Here is a 9,725-nt window from a genome sequence, read left to right as displayed (position 1 = left end):
AAAGAAAGAAAGAAAGAAAGAAAGAAAGAAAGAAAGAAAGAAAGAAAGAAAGAAAGAAAGAAAGAAAGAAAGAAAGAAAGAAAGAAAGAAAGAAAGAAAAGAAAAGAAAAAAATCTAAACTAAATTAATCCTGTTCTGAGAGCTAAATATGGTCAGGACAGCTGTGACCTCCCCCGACTTCACCCTGGCTGAGCGAGGACAATCACTGCCATGTGCCACCCTTTGTTGCTGAGCCTGGAAGAGATTTCTAATCCCTGAACAACACGTGTGCACCCACGCACGTAGGCAGGCACACACACCAGTGTGGTTGAACTCACAGTTCACATCCAACAGGGAACTGTTGGCAGCAGGACTGCCCTTGCAGTGCTGGAGGGATGAAAGAGCCTCCATCGGCTTCATAAATCCCTGTGTACACAAGGGTTTTTCTTTTGTCTACAGATGTCCATTTCTAGTGTTACAAGGTGCAAATTCCGAGGTTGGGCAGGCGCTGGGAGCTGTGTTCTTGTGTTGAAATGCCGGTATGTGGTCCGCGTGTCTCTGATCTCCAGAGCTTCCTAGCATGACATCTTTCATCATCATCATCAAGCCGGAGGATGGGGATACATGTGGCCACCAGATTCCTTTACAGAATGAATATGGGCCGCATCCTCTAACTCCCCTCTTTCTCTTCTTCCCAGCGATGCTTTAAAGTTGCTTCATGGGACGCCTGGCCTTGTTGCACTGAGCCAAGAGAATCCTGTAAAGAGGGCACGTGCCCAGAAAAGAGCTTGGGGCCCTCTCTCTGGCCAGGGATACTCCAAACAATCCCCACCCTCTTTGAAGGGTCGCCCCGTGAGCCCCCAGCACTCGTCCCATCAGGAAGCGGGGGCCTTTTGGTTTGTTGGAAGGAAGTGGTTAACTCTTCCTTCACCACCCTTCAGTGGGACATATTAGCAAACGTGCTCTACAGTCAAGAGCAAGGGACACCACAGAGTTTGCTGCTGTGGGAGGAAAGGCAGGTGGGAGTGGAATCCCATGGAGCACAACGATGACCACTCACCATAGAGGTTCCCTTCTGGGGGCACTCAGAGCCATCTGAGCCATCCCACCACTCTGTTCCCACAGGTTCCCCATGCAGGAGATCCACTGCCCCTCTCACACAGCTCCCTCCGGTGCTATCATTTGCATCCAGTGGGTGTTTCTGATTCACATCAAAGTGGAAACTGCAGCAAGCGTGTGTCGTGTCAGCTTTGGCAAGTCTTGTGGCCCTCCCTTTTTTTTCTTTACTTGTTTTTCCCTTCCTTTTTCTTGTTGCTGCTCAGCCCTGCAGAACGTAATTAGAAAATGAGCCATTTATAAAACAAATGTTTCCGGGAGAAACTCCCCTGAACGCCCGTGTCATAAAATTATTGAATGCGGCATCTGAGAGCGCTCAGGATCCAAAACTTCCTCGGGGCTCACCCCTATCCATTATTCTGTCACTCCTTCAACTGGGCGGTGACATTTTACTGGCGCACCCCTTCTCCTCCCAGTGAAGTTGGCCTTCTGGCTGCTCGGCTACTAAACCAAAGCAGTGCTGCGTTGGTGTCCTCTTCCATCCGTTAAAACGGTGTTGGGGATGCAGTGAGCCTGGCTCATTTCCTGGGGCTTTGCTCCCATCCCCCTTCCCAGCCCATCCCAGAGGACGAAGAGAAGCGATGGTCCCCAACCCATGTGCTGGTGACATTTTCAGGGCTGAGCAAAGCCCTGGGCTTTGGGATGTCCCCTCCTTCAAGAAATGCTTGCAGCTCAACAAAAGTGTTCAAAGTGATCGCTTTGGGAGCGTTCCATAGTTCACCCTCCACTGAGACTGCCTTTGCCCAACACTGCAGTTCCCACTGGACCACCGTACAGCTCGCCAGACTTTCCAACACATTCGGAACCTACGAAGTGCTTTGAGATCACTGCCAGCTCCCTCTCTGGTCTTCTGGCGCAGCTCAAGAGGCAGATATTAATCTTAACAGCTATATGCTGGCCAGGCCTTGGTTGCCTAAGAGATTCTCTCTGAATTTATTTATTTGGATTTATACAAAAGAGCATAAGAAGGAACACTCCTCCCGGACTCCAGGCTCACCAGCCATAAATCACGAAAACAACTACAATGAAACCACCCACAGTACCTCCCGCCTCTGACACGGCTGTTTTCCTCCGACACCCAGCTCTGCAGCAGCACATCCAGCTTCCCCGCATGCCTTGGCATCCCCACATGGAGCTGTCAGCTGCGGCCCAGGGCTCAGCGCTTTGGGAAGCCTTGTCCTCGTCCTGCTTTGGAGCTGCTCAGCGCTTATCTGAGAAGTGGAAGAAGTGGTGGATGCGATTTCCAGCCAACGTCTTTTAATAAGAATCCTTAATAGTCCACCTTGACTAAGCTGAAGTAGTCAAAGTGAATTTGCATCAGACAGATATAACCAGATAGACCTTCAGAGGGTCTTCTAGTCCCTACAGGTCTTCTCATCCACCTAGTCTGCCCTGACACATAGCTAAGCAATTTCTCCTTGAAACCCTCCAGTGATGGAGTTTCCACCACTTCCCACACAAGGAATCACAGTTCTCACCCTCAGAAAATGTTTCCTAAAGTCTGACCTCAGTCACCCTTGCCCTTAACCTGATCACTTTATATGCTATCCCCAGCAGACGCTGAGGACTGCTTCCTATCTCCTATCCAGTGGGGAAAGTCAAAATACTGGAAGGCTGTTATCATGTTTTCCCTCGGTTTTTTTCCTCTCTAGACAAAACAACTCCATTTTTTTTCAGCGTCTCCATGCAGGTCATGGTTTCTAGAGCTCTGTTCCCCTTTGTTCTTCTCCTCTGGACCCTCTCCAAGGAGTCCGCATCTTTTCTCAAGTGCAGTGCCAAAAGCTGGATTCAATATCCAGCCGAGGTCTTCCTGGGGCTGCGTGGAGCAGATGGATTGCTTTGCATGTCTTTGGCATAGCACTGCTAGCCTGATGGCTGCTTTGCCTGCAAAAAGCAGAGCACTGCCTACTCCTCTCCAGTCTGTGATATACTATTTCCTTCCCAGTGCACCAGAGCCTCAGACAAGGTCTCCCCTTATCAGGAGAGTCTTCTCTGACTGAAGGTTATTTGGCTTTGCTTTCAGCTCTTTCTGCTGTTCATGCTGAATTTTGGCAAGTTTAGCATAGCAGAAGCAACCCCTTGAGATCTGGGTACCCCCAGGACCAGGTTCCTGCAGTAGGAAGGACGACAGCTTACTCTCATTAAACATTTTGCTCTCACCCCCTCTCTTTGCATCAGGGCCCAAGGATCTATCCCAGTCAGGTGGGAAGTTTCCCAGGGCTTGTTTCCCTGAACCCAGAAGGATGCTATGGGTGCTCTGCTGAGCTGATTTTTCAGGTCAGCCCATTTTCCTTCCCATGCTGAGCCATCTGAAGAGCTTCCTTCTGCCCTCTGATGTGAACACTCAAACCTTGCCTTGCCCTTCCTTGAAGGCCTGCCTCTGCCTTGGACCGCAGAAAAAGAAACAAGTAGATGTGTTACTGAGGGATGTGGTCAGTGGGCATGGTGGGGGTGGGTTGGCAACAGACTTGGGGATCTTAGTTATCTTTTCCATCCTTAATGATTCTGTGATTCTATGAGTCTATGAAGGACAGAAGAAGAGAGAAAGGAAAAGTGATGAGATGGCTACCAATGTGTGTATGGATGCCCTGATGCTGAGGTTCTGACAAGGAAAGATCCTAGCAAATGACTGGGGCCAGGAGAGTGAGCTTCATTTAGGGACTGAGCTGCAGATCACCTAGAAAATGACCTGATAAACACAACCAGGGTAACTCAGGCTGGAAAGGAGACCTCATCCAATGTTTGAGCAAATACCAGGCTTAGAACTGTGCAACCTCCCTGGGCCACCAGCTCCAATGACCAGCTGTTGACTGCTATCATTGTGAAAAAGTTTGTCCTTATATACAGAAATTATACACAGAGGTTACACTTGATATTTCTTCTCTGTACATTTGTCTCTATCCTAAGGTCTAGACATAGATTTAAACCAATCCTGGTTACTGCTCGGTTGACTTTTTGTTGCAGCTTTATTGGCTGAAGGGTCAAGAAATGCTGCCCACTTTGTCCAGAGCATGGGACCAACATGGACTTTGTGGCAAATGGAGTGCACACGGTGCTATAGGATCCAAATCACAGTGTCAGCAGCAGAAGGAAGCAAGAAAAGAACCCTGGAGACAGCAGGTGAACCTCGGCTCATGCCTGGAGCCTCCCCCTCAGAAGTAGCTAAATGTTTTTTGAGCTGAAACTTCCTCGTTGGCACGTGTTGGTACAAATTCTTGCACAGTGGGGCCTGGTCCTGGAGGGGATCTTCAGATATTGCTCCAATTGCAAAAAATATGCAATCTCAAGCAGGAACGCGGGCTGAAGCATAGGCTGCAGGTGGAGTAACACCATTACAGAGATGTTGGATGCATCCCAAGCCCCAGGAGCTGGGGTCAGAAAAAACAAAATTAAATTGAGATGGGAAAGAAATCCAAACCAGTCCAGGGTGTGTTCATTCAGGATATTCTTTCTTTCACTCTGCCCTACAGTCAAGAAGTAATGACGCAGTTATAATTCAAGCATGGTTATGTCTGTAGCCCTTGATTCAACTAATTCGATTCAGCAAAGATTTTTCTTTCTTTTTTTTTCTGTTTTCCTTTATTCTCTTTAAATTTGCGGTGTCATTTTGGGAGGATGAAGGCTGCCAAACAGTTAATAAACCAGCAAATTCTCAGAACGATCGCCTCATTTTACTCCCAGCAGACCAGAGATGCACATGGGGGAGAGCAGACTTTGGTTTGCTGTTGGCATTGCCCAGCCCTCTGGGACTGTACCTGGGCTAATGGTGAGCCTGGGAAAATTGCAGCTACAGTGCTGGAGTTCTGGTGGATTGCTTGTGGATTTTTTCATAGTGCTACATTATGCTATAATCCATTTTTTTTTTGTGCACAAGCCCAAGAGAGGATAGGGCTGGAGATCCCAGTCCTGTTGGACCAAAGAGCGGTGACTCATTGGCACAGCTGCCCAGGGAGGTGGTGGAGTCACTGTCCCTAGAGGTGTTCAAGAAAAGGGTAGATGTCACATGCAGGAACATGATTCAGAACAGTCATAGGCATGCGTTGGTGGTTGGACTTGATCTTATTGGTCTTTCCAACCTTAACAATTCTATCTCTCTAACAAAGTGCTCAGCAGAAAGTGGGAAGGCAAATGCTAACCAAAGCCAGTAGGCTCTGAAGAGCTGGAGGGCTGCTTTATGTGCTGAGCATCAGAACAGTAACCATCCCTGCTAGGTATATAATGCAGCATGGATGGTGGCTGGCAACATGAGATGAACAAATTGCAGGAGGCAGAAGCAAGTTGGAGCTACGTAACTCCAGATTCTTGATCTTACTTAACTTACTTACATCTTAAAGGTGCAACAGCCACAAGTTTCTGCTTGAGGACTCAAGGAAAGAACTTCAAGATTTGCTAAAAGTTCAGTTGAATATTAAAGAATAGAGTCCACCAAGTAGTGCAAATGAGAGCAAAATGAGCCTTGCTCATTTTGGAATTCACAGGAGTGGTGACAGCAGTAGCATCATGGGCTCTCACTCCCTAAATGTCTGCTTTAGAGTGGGAAGGGAGGAACAGGAAAGAGAGATGTCCTCAGAAGAAGCAAAGGGTTGGCTGTGTGGGGGCTGTGAACTCTCCAGGTTATACAGGAGCTGATGGTGAGGCACTGCACAGGATGCCCAGAATGGTGATGCTGCCCCATCCCTCAGACAGCCAAGGTGAGGGGATGGGCTCTGAGCACGGATGGAGCTGTGGGTGTCCCTGTGCACTGCAGGGAGTGGGACCAGAGGGCCTTGAAGGGTCCCTTCCAACTCAAACCTTTCTGTGATATTGCCCTCCCCAGGGGCATTCCTCATTGGAGGCGTTGGAAGATAAGGCACAGCTTCAGGGCAGGAAAATCTCAGCTGAGCATCTCTTCATAGAGCGATGTTCTGGCTGCACCATGCTCTGCTCTGCCCTCTCCCTACAGATGTTACCTCGCTACCCAAACCACGTTTTTTCAGCGCTATCAACTTTCTTTAAAACCAAGTCCGGCTCCCTGAAACACTCAATCAAAAAAACCAGTATGTTTTTAAAACATATTCTTTGTTCTTTCTACTGTAAGGGTTTTGGAGGTAATCTCAGGTTTCACACCTTGCTTGAGAAAAGTTTTTAAACAAATACTGAAATTCTCATTTAGTCACATGACTCCATGAACCAAGACTTCAGAAATACCACAGAGCTTGCAATAAAATCCCACAAATTGGCAGCTCTGTCTGTCTTTAAGCTTTACTCAGAGCAATCAGTTTCAGATCCGCAGTTCCTAAAAATACAGAAAAATCCAAGCACTGCCCAAGTGTCCCAAGCCAGTGCAGGAAAATGCTTCATCCCTCTTCAAAACATGGACAGTGCAGCTCACACTTCCTCCAGCCTTTGCTCTCCTGCAGGAAAACCCTCTGCCAAGGCAACACTCAGCACACTGACAACAGCAAATCCAAGGACATTGGGCCAACGTGTTCATTTTTTGCTGACAAAATCATAGACTTATAGAATGGTTTGAGTTGGAAGGGACCTTAAAGCCCATCCAGTTCCCACCGCTGCCATGGGCAGGGACGCCTCCCACTGGCTCAGGCTGCCCAGGGCCCTATCCATGGCCTTGGGCACCTCCAGGGATGGGGCACCCACATCAATCTGGGCAACCTCACGGGGTTTTGGCAGAGAAGCAGAACCATTGTCCTGGATGAGGTCTGAGACATCCCTGACCCCCTGGATTGTTACGCACACTGTGGTCAGATTAATTTAGCTAAAATGGATCTGGGTGATGGCCGAAGGCCAAAACACATGCACACACCTTTACCCAGCCTTGCTCCAAAGATGACACCTTGGGACAGTAAGCAGAAAAGGGTGAGTTTGGCATCGACAAGCTGATTTTCCCAGGACAAACAGCGAGGATCTCTCAGCCAGGACAGCCACAGAGAGACCCATGGATGCCAGCTGGCTGAGCGGGTAAACGCGAGTGAGAGCGTCATGCATTCCTCTGAGCATCCCTCACCTACAGCTGGGCTGGAGGAGGAGGTGGCCAGCTTGCTGCGGAAGGGAAGGGTGTGTTCAAACAGCATCCCCACTCCCCAGTGAGCCCAGCTATTGCTTGATTAATCAATCGTTCAATCCAGCTCCCTGCCTCCCTCCGCATGCGGGGAGCATCAGCTGAGCAGCACACACTCTTGTGGCCTTCAAGGGCTGGCTTAGGCAGCGCCGATAGCGCTGTTTATACAGCTTCCCGATGGAAACAATGTGGATTTTATTAAACGATCCCATTAATGTTTCTCCATGTTGTCATTGCAGACTTCAAACGATGATTTATGTTGGCTCGTAGGTCTTTGTCCTCGCAGCCGCACCGCGAGCAGCATCCAAGGACAAAGTGTTCTGGGACAGGACGGTGGGAGTCCTGTGCTCCTGCTGCTCCGGCTGCACGGCTGCACCGAGCCCTGCTCTGCCACTGCCACATGCTGGGGAACAAAGGGGACCACTGGGGACAGCGACCCTATGTGAAGTGGCCAGGCTTCTTTTATCACGGGAAAATTGTACCTGCTTGAGCCACGCTGGTTCTTATCCCTTAGGACAACACTTACACCACCAGGCTGCTCTTTCCCTGTTTGCCTCTTTTCCTCCCCGTCATTCCTATTCTATCCCAAAAACTATTTTGCCTCTTTGCTGTTTGTTTTGCATGTATGTCTGTTTGCACCAAAACAAAGCACTCAGGAGACAAAATACAGCCATGGAGAAATTTACCTTTCTTTTGGGGACCTACATGCTGCAGAGCACCACAGAGCAATGTCTGGTGAGATTGAGCAGTTGGTACAGGTGGAGCCAGGAGGGCATATACCCAGGGTAGCTCTCTGTAAGTGCTTTGGGAGGTATCAAAAGCACTGCAGAGCCCACTTTCTTCAAAGCACTCACCTGCAACATTCGGGTCCAGGGCCAGCATTCGGGTCTCAGGCTGTGGGAGGAAGGCTTCCCATCCAAAAATGAGTAGGATTTTCATGTGTGGATTACTTTTGTCTGCATACACGAGCTTCCATGGTTTCTTTGGCCTTCCTGTCAGACAGCAAGGAGCTCACTGCCCTCAGCCAAATCACTAGAAGAACATGGTACAAGATGAATGCTGGGACCATCAAGGAGATCTGTAGCTAAGCTGCCTTGCAAGCAGCTGGGACAGCAAATTGAGTCTGTTCCTTACCCTCTTTGTCTTCTGAAAGAGTGGTTGGACACTGGCACAGCTGCCCAGCAGTGATGGGGTCACCATCCCTGGAGGTGTTCCAGAGCCACGGAGATGTGGCACTGAGGGATGTGGGCAGTGGGCACGGTGGGGTGGGCTGGGCTGGGGTTGGGGATCTTGGAGGTCTTTTCCAGCCTGAATGATTCTATGGTTCTGCAACAGTACCAACACACACAACCAGTCTCCATTCTCTCTCCAATGGAAATGGTAGCGCAGAATCCCAAGCCTCAGCTGGTTTGTGGAGCTGCCCAAACTGAGGGCCATTTTGAGAAAGCTGTGGACATGCCTGCATGAGCCACAGCAAGGTGCCTGAGCAAGGTGAGCTCCTCTCTTGGAGTTCTGCAGGAAGATGTTTCTCCTGAGCACAGCATAAAGCCTTTCCATATTACAACAGGCTAACAAAACCCCTAAGAAAGCAAGATAATGCTGAAGGGAAGACTGTGTTGGGAAGGGACTCATATGGCTGACTGGGAAATGCAGGGCTTTAAATGAGGATGGGGAGGGACAGGAAGAACATTCCTTTCTCACTACAAACACTGAGAGCTGCTCAGGAAACATCCAACAGGGCTGCCTGCTCGCACCCTGGGGCTCAGCAACAGATCCCAGACCACCACCATGGCTGAGTGCTTGGGAGCAGCAGCCTGAGACCAGGTGTCCCAGGGAGAAGTCAGTGTGGTGTGAGCTCCAAACTCACCTTGGCTGCAGTCATCACATGCGTGGAGCAGAAGGAATGGGGACGGTGGTGATGGGTCAACGGTTGGGCTTAATTCTCTTGGAGGCCTTTTCCAACCTTAATGATTCTATGATGAGGGATGTGTTTTGCAGCTCTGCATAGGTGGCTTCCCTCTTTCCTAGGAAGCAGAGTGGGTGTGGTGGTTTTGTGCTTTCACCCCAAATGGGAGACCCTTCCCCTCCTTGCTGGGGGGCACAGGCCATTGACACTCACTGCAGAGAAGGTCTCCATCACCTTTCCCTCATAGCTCTGCCCCTGTCTATCTCTTCCCCACTGTTTAATTGGGTTCTTCTGCAAATTGCTGAGCTATTGCCAAAAATAGGGTTTGTAGCTATATGGAAGTGAAGAAGATTGCCCCTCTCTGATTCTCCGTGCCAACAAAGCCATCACCTGGGACATCAAGGCCACCCCAAATGACCAGAGGAGGACGGTGATTGCTGAGCTTCATCCAGGCTCCCCCAGACCCCTTTGTTTGGACTCCTCAGAGGCCCAGGAGAAACGGTGAGGAAAGGGGCCTCAGCCCTGCCCCCTTATTCCTGCATGTCGTGCCAACAGAGCAGCCAACAGGTAATACCCGGTCCCACAGCGGCTGTATTTTTTGTTTGTTTTGTTTTTATTTTCTTCCTCTATATTTACAGAAGGCTGACATTTCCTTTTGACTTTTTC

This window comes from Lagopus leucura, unplaced genomic scaffold, assembly GCF_019238085.1.
Source record: "Lagopus leucura isolate 7727_CA_CO unplaced genomic scaffold, USGS_WTPT01 Super-Scaffold_1, whole genome shotgun sequence".
Classification (NCBI taxonomy): domain Eukaryota; kingdom Metazoa; phylum Chordata; class Aves; order Galliformes; family Phasianidae; genus Lagopus; species Lagopus leucura.
Note: the sequence above shows the minus strand (reverse complement) of the source record.